Source organism: Centroberyx affinis, unplaced genomic scaffold (assembly GCF_046629955.1).
Source record: "Centroberyx affinis isolate AG114_WGS23_722 - 3 ecotype Tasmania unplaced genomic scaffold, CSIRO-AGI_Caff_v1 ptg003251l_1, whole genome shotgun sequence".
Lineage (NCBI taxonomy): Eukaryota > Metazoa > Chordata > Actinopteri > Beryciformes > Berycidae > Centroberyx > Centroberyx affinis.
The window spans coordinates 38,698-51,274 of NW_027281277.1; positions in this window are offsets into that span (position 1 = coordinate 38,698).

Sequence of the window (12,577 nt, forward strand, 5' to 3'; positions counted from 1 at the left end):
AGCAATGAGCTATATGAAATGCGACTTGTCTGTGCAGGACTGTACAGGACTGTATATCATTGCAATATCATTTTCAAAATTCTATTTTGAGAAGTTGCTCGTGTGTTCACACTCTACAGGTACATGTGATTTACAGATTGAAGGAGCAGGCAGAGCTTCATTCACTTATGAGTTTGCTCAAATATTCATAAGCAGGCTTAAAATCAAATACAAGCACTTTTTTATGAGTGAGGCCCTGAGACTTTTTCAAATTGAGATGCTGTGTGCCCCATGCAGAACACTCATCGTGTGACATGTCACACTTTCAATTGTAATGGCACATTGATCATTAAATCCGTCTATAGGACACACAGGATTGTCTTGTGTAATGTGGAACGCTGCTGTTATACATGTAGTGACAGCTTTTGCAGTCTAACAGTGGAAGAATAAACAGAGAACAGCATTGTGTCATTCAGATCTGTGATTTATTTAGTAAAGATGTTGCTTTAGTGTTTATTATTGGTGCTGGAATATAATGGTGTAAAATTGGTGCTGTAATGTCGAATATGAAAGGAACAGTAAAAGTACATGTAAACTAGGATGCTGTCGGGGCCCGACAGCAAGGGTATATCCCTGAAATTCCTCAATCCTCGAAGGCCCCATTAAGTCAAATGTAATAAAAAGCCATTCAATTCATTCCCCGATAATAAAGGGTATGTACCTTAACTATTTTTTTAGCACTCAATAATAAATTTAACTACTAATTAAATATAGCCGCTAGCAGTGATGGCTGGGTTCATGCCAATACAGCAGCCAGAGCTGAAACGTAGAAGTTTGCATTAAGATTACTGTCAGTTGGGGGCACCCCGGTGGCTCACCGCGTAGAGCGCACACCATATAAGGCTCAGTCCTTCCCCTTCCTCCCCTCTCTCTCTCCCATACCTTCCTGTCTCTCTCTCACACTGTCTCTGTCAAATAAAGCATACAATGCCTGAAAATAAATCTTAAAAAAAAAAAAAAGGATTACTGTCAGTTTTGTCATATTAGGCTGTTGAGCCATCAGGCCCCAAGCTGTCAAGTTCTGATACTGAACAATGTAATAGAAAGTTAAACGGTGTCAATATCCAACCTTGTATTGACTTTACTGTGTCTAGCTGTACACTCAAAATGCTGATGTTGATCTGTATGGAAATTGGTGTGCATGTTCCACATAAAGGTTGGAACATGATTACCAAGTTTCATAGCAATTGGTGAAATTCTGTTTGAGTTATGAGCCAAAATGTCATAGGCCACGCCCACTTTCACTAATGACGACCAAACTTCAGATTTTGACTAGGACATGGCCCTAGAGCATGTGTACCGAATTTCGTGCAATTTCACTTATTGGATTAGGAAATACAGTTTTCTGGCCTTTGTGGCGAAACAATTTAGCTTATAGGCCACGCCTCCTTTACAACTTTAAGAGTTAATATCTTCAAAACTACAGTAGAGATCAACAATCTATGAACAAAACTTCAAGAGCGTAGGACCATAGATGCTACTGACCGATTTTGGTGGTAATAGGAGTAGCCTACACAAACAGTGTAGGAGGAGATGTTAAAAATTTGTTTTTCAAAAAATTCCAAATATCTCAAAAATTTTCCAGGCAAATCTTGAGGGTCCTTATGGCAAATTTGTAGTACGGTTAGATGGACATGTGCACAAAGTTTCATGTAAATCCGACAAACTGTGTGGGAGATACAGCCCTTTAAACATTTTATTTTTGACCTTTAATTATAGCGCCATCATCAGGCTGATGGGGGTCATATTTCTTGTGGGTCTAATTGAAGCCATACTAAACCATGGTGCAAAGTTTCATGGCTCTAGCATGTACGATCTCACGGGAAATTGAGCCCAAAGAGAAAAACAATAATAATAAAAAAAGTAACAAAAATGTATTTATTAATTTATTAATAATAATCACAGAAAACAAACTTCACACAAATCTCCATAATTGCCTGAACAGTTCTCTTGACAAATTACAATACAATATAATGCAGCGTTGGTGAGATATGGGTCCAAATAGCATGGAGATTAATTTAATCAGTTAATTAATAAAAGTTATTATAATCATAAACACATCAAAATCAATAGAGTTCTTCCTCTAGGGGTCATCAATGTCCATACCAAATGTGAAAAGATTTTTATAAAAACTGTTCAAGTTATCGCGTTGACACGAAGGATCTGCGGGATCTGGGAGGGGTGAATCCATAATTTAATAATGATATAGTAGAGAGCGAGTATAATTGTTTCGGGTTGGTAATTTTGATGTTTTACTCGAAAAGAATACAATTGAAAGTGAAGGAATACGTGGTCCTCTAAGGGTTGAGCAAAATCACACACACACACACACACATGCACGCACACATTCATACACACACACACAGTCGAGCTATTAGTCTTCAAAAAGTTTAATTTCTCAACACTGGTGTTTATAGGGGGGAGGGGGGTATTTTAATGTTTCACAGACTTTTTATTCCTTAATTTCGGGGCTTGATAAAAAAAAAAGATCTCACAGTATGAGAAAAGACAGTACATCAGATAGAAAATACACTGTATGGTTTAATAAAATATTGCTTGATAAATTACCATTGTTTTTGCTTCCACTATATCTAATTTCAGTCATTTGGACTTCCTTAACTTTGTGGCGTCACAAAGGTTCACTCAGTATCATTTTTGTAAGAATTAATAGCCTAACAAAGTGTTTTTGTCAAAGCGGTTGAGCGGTTGCCATTGTTTATTTACCGGAGAGCTTTCCCTACCTGTAGCTGCCGGGCTGTGGTGTCTCACGTTTCACTCTTGAAACATTTCTTTTTTGAATGCGCTTTTACGCACACACTAATCTCATATTTCCAATAGCCAACCTAAGGGTGTTATATAGTTTAAAATAATAGGAAATAACCAGTATTCATAACATTTTCTAAATGTCAAATATTTATACATATATAATAAGCTCTGTCCATTAAATCTGTTTGGGAAAGTGCTTTTCACACGTCTCTCTCCTCCTCTTATTCCTCCGACCCACAGTCAACACACTTACAGGATTTTACTGAATTGGTTCCTTGGAAGGGTTTGTCTGAAAAAAGTGTTTCTGACGAGTAGCTGTCAATATACATGTTTGAATATTCCATGTAAATACAGAAGCTGGAGTTTTGATGGCAATCACTTGCTGGAAATGCTACAGTCTCATCCTTCCATGACTATCCATATATTTGGGCTTTAAAGACCTGCGTTTTCAGAATTCTAAAAAACAAGGATAGACAGGTGTGAAAGTCTTTCCCTCTCCTCCTTTTTTCTATTGACCAAGTCAGCGCCATCAAAACTCCATGTAAAATAATTTCACACATTAATCACATAGAACAACAGTTTGATGAGATCTTGGACATGAGCTCCTGGACATGAAATAGTCTACCGAACTCACCACCTGAAAATTCAGGTATTGACAACCGAATTTGAATGCAGATTCGTTTAGTCCGAGTAGTGTGTACCAGAACCGGACTGAACAACTGGTTGTTACGTGACGTAAGGCGCAACACTCGTTACGTTATGTAACATTATGACCGTTATTTTGAAAGAGACGGAGGTAAGTGTCGTGAGACATTGTCACATTTTCCATCCAGTCTGTTTCCTCAACATTGTGGTCGTTCCTACCAGTTCTGCAGTCTTGGGTCCAAATGTTGCGGTTAAAAGTATCAAGTCTATGTGGTGGAAAAAGAGAATATGATGCCGCTGTCAGTGGCAGTTTATTAACATCTTATGGATAAATTCACGCCTCTGGTTACTGGTGTTACTGGTTTCAAGTAAACTGAAAACACAGGCAATGGTAGCCACCATATTGGTCTGAAGTAAACGTTACTATGGTTACAGACATTCGTTACAACCATCGCAAGATCGAAGGAGTGGAGTGACTCCTGTTACCCGTACAATCTGGTAATTTTACTCTGCTCTGCTCCAGTGTGAACGATACATATGCAAGTTCATAAATTCGGTTGTCACTACGGAATTGTGGCAGTGTGTACGTAGCCTATGCCTCCAAGGGATAGCCTGTCTGTACATAAACTGAAAGATTCATTACTATGGCTTTAGATAAAAACAGTTGACATCATTGCTTACAGTCCTGAAGAACACCCATACTAACACTAGTAATTGGTGACCAACCAACATCTGTTACTGCCCCCCACCGGGCCAGATTCCGGGTCATCGTCTCCTCTCCTTACCATCTCCAGTGGGGCCTTCCAATAGCCAGCCTGAGTCCAGTCCTATGCAACTTGGTAACACCAGATTGACCCCTGCTGAGCGAGAAAGGAGAATGAAAAGAGGCGCTGGCCAGTCCGGACACTTCAGATCAACCTGTCCTGAACTTGCAGCAAAAGACGGGGCTCATCTGTAAGCGAAGGGGTATGGGTGAGCCATATCAATTCCCTTAATTCCTCTTCTCTTCGCACTCAGTTAACTGTTTGCTTGTCCTGGAACAATCAGTCACAGTCTCTGTACTACCCCTTGGAATTCCCCTGGAGGCCAATGCTCTGGATGGACGTCTCATCAGCACGATCAGTCACATCTCTGTTCCTCTGAGTCTGCGAGCATCCGGAAATCACCTAGAGATGATCCAGCTCCATGTTATTGAGTCTCCTATGGCCCCTATAGTCCTTGGTCATCCCTGACTGGTAAAACATAATCCTCATGTGGATTGGTCAACCGGGTCCATTGTTGGTTGGAGCCAATTTTGCCATTCTCACTGCCTTAAGTCTGCTCTGTTTTCCCCATTCCTGAGATCTCCAGGGAATTTCCTGACTTATCCAATGTTCCTGCTGCCTATGCAGATTTGAAGGAGGCTTTCAGTAAGCGACGAGCAACTAGTCTTCCTCCTCATCTGCCTTATGACTGCGCCATTGACCTCCTGCCGGGCACGTCTTCTCCTCGGGGCTGACTGTATTCACTCACTGGACCAGAGACAACTGCCATGGAGAAATACATCACAGAGTCTCTAGCCGCTGGTTTCATCTGTCCCTCAACATCTCCAGCTGGAGCCGTGTTCTTCTTTGTGGATAAGAAGTATGCAACGCTTAGGCCCTGCATTGACTTCCAGGGTTAAACAAAATTACAGTGAAGAACCGCTACCCACTACCACTGATGTCATCAGCTTTCTGTTATCAGATGCCAAGCTTCTGTAGGGGACCACCAACTTGCTTAGTGGAAGACCGCTTTCAACACTCCTAGTGGTCACTATGAGTACCGGGTAATGCCTTTTGGTCTCACTAACGCTCCTGCTGTCTTCCAGGTTCTGGTGAATGATGTGCTGAGAGACATGTTGAACCGTTTTGTCTTTGTATATCTCGACAACATTCTCATCTTCTCCAGATCTCCTCAAGAAAACATCCAACATGTCCGCCAGGTGCTTCAATGACTGCTGGAGAATCAGCTGTATGTCAAAGCAGAGAAGTGTGAATTCCACATGTCCACCATCTTCTTCCTGGGGTTCATTGTATCGGATGGATGTGTTCAGATGGATCCAGCCAAGGTGAGAGCAGTGACAGAGTGGCCTCAACCGGCTTCATTCAAATACTTCCAGCGTTTCCTGGGTTTTGCAACTTTTATCGCCTTTCTGTTCAGTGGCTGTTCCTCTAACCACCCTCACCTCCCGCACATCAGTGTTTTCCTGGACCCCTGAAGCTGACCGGGCCTTCCCGGGAGATAAAGCAGCATTTTACTTCTGCTCCAGACGCTCTCTCCCGCCAGTTCAGCCCAGCAGAGGAGAACCGTGATCCTGAGCCTGTCCTTCCTCCAGAGTCCATTGTGAGGCAGGCCCAGCTTCAAGAACCAGGTCCTGGCAATGGTCCTAGTAACCGTCTGTTTGTTCCCAGTTCTGTCAGGTCTAAGGTGCTCCAGTGGGGGCACTCCTCCAACCTGACTTGCCATCCTGGAATAAGTCACACCCTTGCCTTACTGCGCAGACGCTTCTGGTGGCCAACCATGGAGAAGGACACATGTTCCTTTGTCACCGCTTGCTCTACCTGTCCCCAGAGTAAGACCCCCAGACACAGTCCATTGGGTCTTCTTCATCCACTGCCTGTTCCACATTGTCCTTGGTCTCATCTTTCAGTGGACTTTGTAACCGGCCCGCCTCCTTCTGGTGGTAACACCGCCATTTTAACAGTTGTTGATTGGTTTTCCAAATCTGCTCATTTCATTGCTCTGCCTAAATTGCGTTCTGCCAAGGAGACTGCTGAACTTCTCATCCAGGATGTCTTCCGTATCCATGGACTTCCCCAGGACATTGTTTCTGACTGTGGGCCCCAGTTCTCCTCACGATTCTGGGTTCCTTAGCCAGCCTCTCCTCTGGTTTCCACCCCCAGACCAACGGTCAGACCAGGGTTAACCAGGATTTGGAGACCACCCTGCGTTGCCTTGCCTCCTCCAAACCCTCTACCTGGAGTCGGCAGTTGGTCTGGGTCGAGTATTCACATAACTCTCTTCCTTGTTCTGCCACAGGTCTTTCGCCATTTGAGTGTACTCTGGGTTATCAACCTCTGCTCTGCCCAGACCAGGAGGAGGAGGTTAGTGTTCCATCTGCCCAGGAGTTTGTCTGCCGTTGTCGTCGGACCTGGAGGAAAGCACGTTCAAGTCTGCTCTGCACCGTCTCCAGGAACCAGCGCCAGGCAGATCACCACCGAGTTACTGCTCCACGCTACCAACCTGGGCAGAGAGTTTGGCTGTCCACGAGAGATCTTCCGCTCCGAGTGGAATCTCGCAAGTTGGCTCCCAAGTTCATTGGTCCGTTCAAGATGATCAGGATCATCAACCCTTCTTCGGTTCGCCTGCAGCTTCCACGCTCCCTTTGGGTCCATTCCACATTCCATGTCTCCTGTGTCAAGCCCGTTTCCACCAGCCCTCTTTCTCCTGCAGTTAATCCTCCGCCACCCTCTCAGCTTGTTGATTGGTCAGAGGCATATAGTGTGCGTCACCTGTTGGATGTCCGTCGCCATGGGAGAGGCCTCCAGTACAGGGTGGATTGGGAGGGATATGGTCCTGAAGAGCGCTGTTGGGTTCCTGCCCTCATTGCTGACTTCCACCGACGGTGTCTCAAACACCCTGGAGGGACGTCAGGAGCCGTCCCTAGGGGAGGGGGTCCTGTCACGGCCGTGGAAGTGTCTCCGTCTCATTCTGTGTCTTCATCTCCCTAGTCTCCCTCTCTCTGCTTTCAGCTCCTGGGGTTTCCCTGTTTGCCCGCCAGAGATCAATGGTGGGTTCTCCAGCCAGGGTCACCTCAGCTGCATCTTGTCTCCTCATCACCCGGCTGTGTATTATATTGTCATTAGTGCTAGGCTATTTAAGTTCCCTTGCCTGTTTTGTCAGTGCTTCAGTGTAGGATATGCTTTGACCTATGTCAGTTTGTTATTACACTAGTTTCCACGCATTTGTTCAGTTGAACGCTTTTCTTGAGTTTTTGGTACTTTGTACTATGACTGAAGATCTCGTTAACTTTACTTCCATGGTCTAGGAGAGAAAGTTGTAGGCGTCCAATACTGCCACAAGAGGTTTTACCATGGAGTCTATTGAACACCTGGTGCATCCTATTTAGACAAGAAATGGTACCTTTTTCGTTATAGCGATGCCAAGGGATTTGACAAAGAGCCAACACGACGACTTGGGAATGAGAACGGGTTGTGCATTCAGTTCATTTTTTATGCCAAGTTTTTATTTTTTGATGCCAATGTTTTATTATTCAAAACATTTTTCCCACGGCGCAGCCTAGGGCATCACATGGCAAATTCAGGTCAGACAGTCAGTCAGTCATTCAGGTCATGCTTAGTGAGATGTCGCTTCGTGAGATGGCCTCTAGAGGCCGTCTTTGACTAAGAGATGGCCTCTCGCCTAAATGCCACATTCAGTCTCATACACTGATAATGTCATATTGAGAGAGGAGGACGATGGTCGAGAGGAGGACGATGGACGAGAGGAGGACGATGGACGAGAGGAGGACGATGACGCTCTGAGACCGAGACCATCGCGAGACTACGGGAGATCCAACATGGCGGCGCCCTGCTGCTGAAAGGGAAACACCGGTAAACGGTAAAAGACGCTTCCATACAAAATACCTTCCCAATCAAACACTGGATAACACTTTTGATTTCCTGGACGACTACTACTACCGGCTGTGCATCATGAGCAACCCAAGAAAACAGCCGCGACGCGACTGCTCCACCGATACGGAGGAAGACAGCATGACCACCACGATTCAGGTCAGTCTGCTCCAGTCGATCAACGACAAACTTTCTATCCTCAAAATGATGCATGCCGACATAAAAGAACTCAAAACAAGTCTTGAGTTCACCCAGTCACAAATAGACACACTGCAGGCTGAAAACAAGGATCTAAATCTCTCCGTCAGCAAACTCACCACCGACATGGAAACCGTCAAAAACGAAAACAAACTAATGAAAGAAACTATCTTAGACCTCCAGAGCCGCAGCATGCGTGATAACCTTGTTTTCTCGGGAATCACAGAACAACCTCAAGAAGACCCAGAACATACAATAAAGAAATTCATGCAATCCGCGCTGAAACTACCACACGACACCGTCAATAACATAACTTTCCACAGAGTCCACCGCATTGGAGTTAAAAATAACAGCAACAGACCGAGACCAATTGTCGCCAAATTCGAACATTATAAACACAAAGAACTTATTAAGAGTCGTGGCAAAGAACTCCAAGGAACAGACTACGGACTAAATGACCAGTTCCCCCGTGAAATCCAGGAACGGCGGAAAAAACTACTCCCAGTCCTGAAACAACATCGGGAGAAAGGAAGAAAGGCCGCCCTCTCCGTTGATAAACTTTATATCGATGGAAAACTTTTCCGCGACCCCAACGTCACAACATGGCTCTAACTGGAACCATACTGCATCATCGACACCGATTTTCTTTCCCATTCTCTCTTTTCTCTTCTCTCTCTCTCTCCCTCTCTCACTCTTTTTCTCGCTCTTTCTTCCTTTTCTCTCTCCATCTTCTGCCTCTCATCACCCCATTTTGATCTACATGCGTACATGAATATTTCCTATTGTATGTGTTAGTGTGTGCTTGTGCGTGTGGATGTCTAGACGAATACATGTATGGATGTTTGTGTGTTTGTGTGTGTGTGTGTGTGTGTGGGTGCGTGTGTGTCTGCTTGCATGGATGCCTACATGAATGTATGGATGGATGTTTATGTGTGCGTATGTGTGTGTATGTATATGTAGGTGCGAACATGAATAATCAAGGGCCGAGAATAAAACAAGACAACACAAACCACTACTATAAACAATAATTAAGTTGGAGAAGACAATACGTATACCTGGCCCAGTTACAAATGTCTTTATGTGCATACGCCTATGTGTACTTCTGTACTTATTAATGACCAAAAAAAAAAAAAAAAAAAACTGCCCATGGCAAGGTGTGTGTGTGTGTTGTTTGGATGCGTGTGTATGTGGACATGTACGTAGGTAGGGATGTGAATACAGGTGTATGTCTAGGTATGAGGGCAGGTGGATAGGTGTGTACATGGGTGTGTATGTGTGTTGGTGTATACCAGCATGTTTGTGCGGGTGTATGTATATGTGTGTATGTATGTATGTATGTATGTATGTATGTGTATGTATATATATATATGTATATATGTGTGTATGTGCATGTATGTATATATATATATATATTTTTTTTTTTTCTTTTTTCTCTGCCATCCCCTGCTTACCCCCTTTAATTTATCATTATTATTATTATTATTATTATTATTATTATTATTATTATATTATCACCACCGAAAGTGCCGTAGTTACATTTAACTCCCTGTTGTCTCCATCAGGTGTAGTCCTCTCTCAAACCTGTACACAATGCTCTTATTTGTTTTTTTCGTTGTTAATGTTTATGACCCCTTTCAATGTTTCCTGTTACTTGTTTCCCCGTTGTTCCACCCACCAACCATTTCCCAATATCATGTTTTTGAGCAGAAGAACAGTAAGACCAGATCATTTATTATTATTTTCTCATTTCCAACTGTAGTAGCATTATGGCTGTAACATTGAATTTAACTTCATGGAACATACGAGGGATCAGCTCACCCGCCAAAAGAACCAAAGTGTTGAACCATCTACATAAACTGAAATCAGACATTTGCCTAATACAAGAAACCCATCTTACAGAGGCAGAGTCTCGGAAACTCAAGGCCGGATGGATTGGCCAGACTTACCTCTCAACCTACAACTCCAAAAAATGCGGCACCTCTATTCTCTTCAGCAAAACCACTCCATACATTCATAACAGTACTATCACAGACCCAGAGGGACGATTTATTATCATCAACGGTAGCATTCACACAGATAGTATAACAATAGCTAGTATTTACGGTCCAAACTCTGACTCTCCTACATTCTTTCACTCCCTCTTTCATGAACTATCCAACTTTCCAAACTCTCATATTATAATAGGTGGCTTCAATGCAGTATTAAACCCGGACCTAGATCGTTCCTCCAACCCATTGTCTAAACCCCTCAATTCCTCATCCACAATTCAACAATATATGACATCTGGAGATTACACAACTCAAACAACAAAGAATTTACATATTACTCCCCACATCACAAAACATACTCCCGTATCGACTATTTTTTGGTTAATAACACACTCACACACAGAGCAACAGAGCCTAACATCCACAGCATTATTATACCAGACCATGCCCCCATATCTCTCAAATTATCAACAGGAATTAAACCTCAACCCAAACCCAGATGGCGCTTCAATATATCTCTACTCAAGGACCCAGATTTCACCACATATTTCAAAGAAGAATGGGCATCCTTTCTTGAAACCAATAACACCCCGGACATAACAGCTAGCACACTTTGGGAAACAGCAAAATCAGTCTTAAGAGGAAAAATAATATCATACTCCACAAAAAAGAAAAAAGAAGAAACTGCAAGAGAACACTTTCTAGAGCAAGAGGTGAAGAGACTGGAAACCCTGGCCTCTCAAACGCATACAAACACAATTAACAAAGAATTACTTCAAATCAAACACGAACTCAACTGTCTCCTTAACAAAAAAACACAATACACACTTCTCAAACTTCGACATCAACATTTTGAATTTGGCAACAAAACCGGTAAGCTATTAGCAAACCAACTGAAACAACAAAATGAAAAAAGTAACATCATCTCAGTAGAAGATACCCTTGGAAACATAACACAGGATCATACAGCAATAAACGAAACATTTAGGAATTACTACTCCAATCTATACACCCCGGACCATACCACCACATTCACAGAAGCTGACACTTTTCTGAGGAGTGTCTCCCTCCCCAAATTATCCACCGACCAAGCACATTATCTGGACACACCACTTTCCATAAAAGAACTGGAAAAAGCACTACAACTCATGCCCAACAACAAGTCCCCAGGTTTAGATGGTTTCCCTGCAGAATTCTACAAACACTTTTGGCCCCTTATCTCTCCTCTACTTTTTAACATGATTCTCGAAACCCTCCATAATTCCAAAATCCCTCATCACATGAATACAGCCTTGATCACGCTCATTCTCAAACCAAACAAGAACCCCACACAATGTTCTAGCTATCGTCCAATATCTTTAATAAACACAGACGTCAAAATCATAAGCAAGGCCTTAGCAATAAGATTAGAATCTGTAATCTCTTCACTTATACACCCAGACCAGACTGGATTCATTAAAGGGAGACACTCCTCAGAAAACACGAGAAGATTATTTAATATAATAGAACTATACACAAACCAAACATACACCAAGATCCAATACCCGGCCATAGCAGTAACTTTAGATGCAGAAAAGGCGTTTGACAGGGTAGGGTGGCCCTTTCTCTTCACCTCCCTCAACCATTTTGGCTTCGGCCCCCATTTCACCAACTGGATCAAAATTCTATATAACTCACCATCAGCATCTGTAATCACCAACGGATTAATATCCAAATCTTTCCTCCTAAACAGAGGTACCAGACAAGGATGCCCATTATCACCACTCCTTTTTGCACTGTTCATCGAACCACTCGCCTCAGCCATTAGACAGAATAATAACATCTCAGGTATTCAAACAAACTCACACTGCCACAAAATTAGCTTATATGCAGATGACATTCTATTATATTTGACAGCCCCCTCCACCTCCATTCCATCAGTCCATAAACTTATCGACAGTTTTGGCAAGGTTTCTGGCTACTCCATAAACTGGACTAAATCCGAGATTCTGCCTCTTACTCATATTGACTGGGATGCTGAGGTTGGGGACTTACCCTATAAACATACTATTCAATCCATCAAATACCTCGGAATCCATATCTCAAAAAACCCAAAGGACATATTCAAACTGAATTTCACGCCACTCCTACAAAATATCAAAGAAGATCTCAACCGATGGAATAAACTCCCACTATCTCTAATTGGCCGTATTGCATCTGTTAAAATGAACATTCTCCCCAGAGTCAACTATCTATTTGCCATGACACCTGTTAACCCACCCCTGGGCTGGTTTACCTCTCTGAACTCAG